Here is a 1308-nt window from a genome sequence, read left to right as displayed (position 1 = left end):
GAAAAGGAAAAAAAAAAAAAGAGAGAAAATATGTTATAGCCTCGCGTGCCAAGAGATTCATCCTTGCGAAACTCTCAGAATGTTACAAATTTAGTATTTAAAACTTCCTCCCTCCCTTTCTTTTCTTTCTACATTTATTTTTCCTCTTTTCCTTCTCTCTCTCTCTCTCTTTCTCTCTCTCTCTTCGACAATTTATTTAATTTTCATGATATTTTATGTTTCGATAATAATTTGGATATATATATTGGTTAATTGAAGATATAATAATAAAGGTGAAGGTGAGTTTCGATGAAAAGTAATGAGAATCATAATTTTTCATATTAAAAATGACTATATATGACTATATATAGATATAAAGACTTGACAATCAATTTTTATAATAGAATCAAAAAATATTTGAATCAGGTAAGGTAACAAAAGATCTCGTCATTGTATTTTTAATTGTAGGTATAATAATAAAGATGAAGGTGAATTTCGATGAAAAGTAATGAGAATCATAATTTTTCATATTAAAAATGACTATATATATGACTATATATAGATATAAAGACTTGACAATCAATTTTTATAATAGAATCAAAAAAAATATTTGAATCAGGTAAGGTAACAAAAGATCTCGTTATTGTGTTTGTAATTGTAAATTCTAACCACTTATACACACAGAAGAGAAAAATCTTCGTGACAGCGAAAAGTGAATAGTTAAATATTGCAAATTATCGTTATATCATCTTCTGGTTCCGAAATCACTGTATTTATGCAAATAACCGCCGAAAGGAACAAACAACTTATATTTCGGATCTCCATAATTCGAGCATAAATAATACAAACTCTCAATTCCTGTTATACATAAACATTTCCTTAAAAATATTTTCAACAATCTATCCATTTCTATCATCTTTGATTTATTTTTTAAATTCTAACGCAAATATTATTCTAATAAAAAAAAAAAGTTTCCAAAAATATTAACAACTTTTAATAGATAAATAATAAATAAATTAATTATAAATAAATAAATATTAAAACATTATAAATTTGACAAACAAATTAAACGAGATAGAAAGAAAAGAATATCTAATCGAACGTAATTCCAAACAAATATATTCATCATATAATCTTAATATAAATAAACATATAATCGAAACGTTGCAAACAAATTAAATATTGAATGACGGAAAAAAAAATTCGAAAGAATAGAGAAATTCAAATAAATTCCAAAAAAAAAACTATTCATCTTAACAAATCTCGAATGAATAAACGAACAAATCAATTTAAGCAAACGATAATGTTTATATATTTCACGTTATATTG

This window comes from Apis dorsata, unplaced genomic scaffold (assembly GCF_000469605.1).
Source record: "Apis dorsata unplaced genomic scaffold, Apis dorsata 1.3 scaffold_571, whole genome shotgun sequence".
NCBI lineage: Eukaryota > Metazoa > Arthropoda > Insecta > Hymenoptera > Apidae > Apis > Apis dorsata.
Note: the sequence above shows the minus strand (reverse complement) of the source record.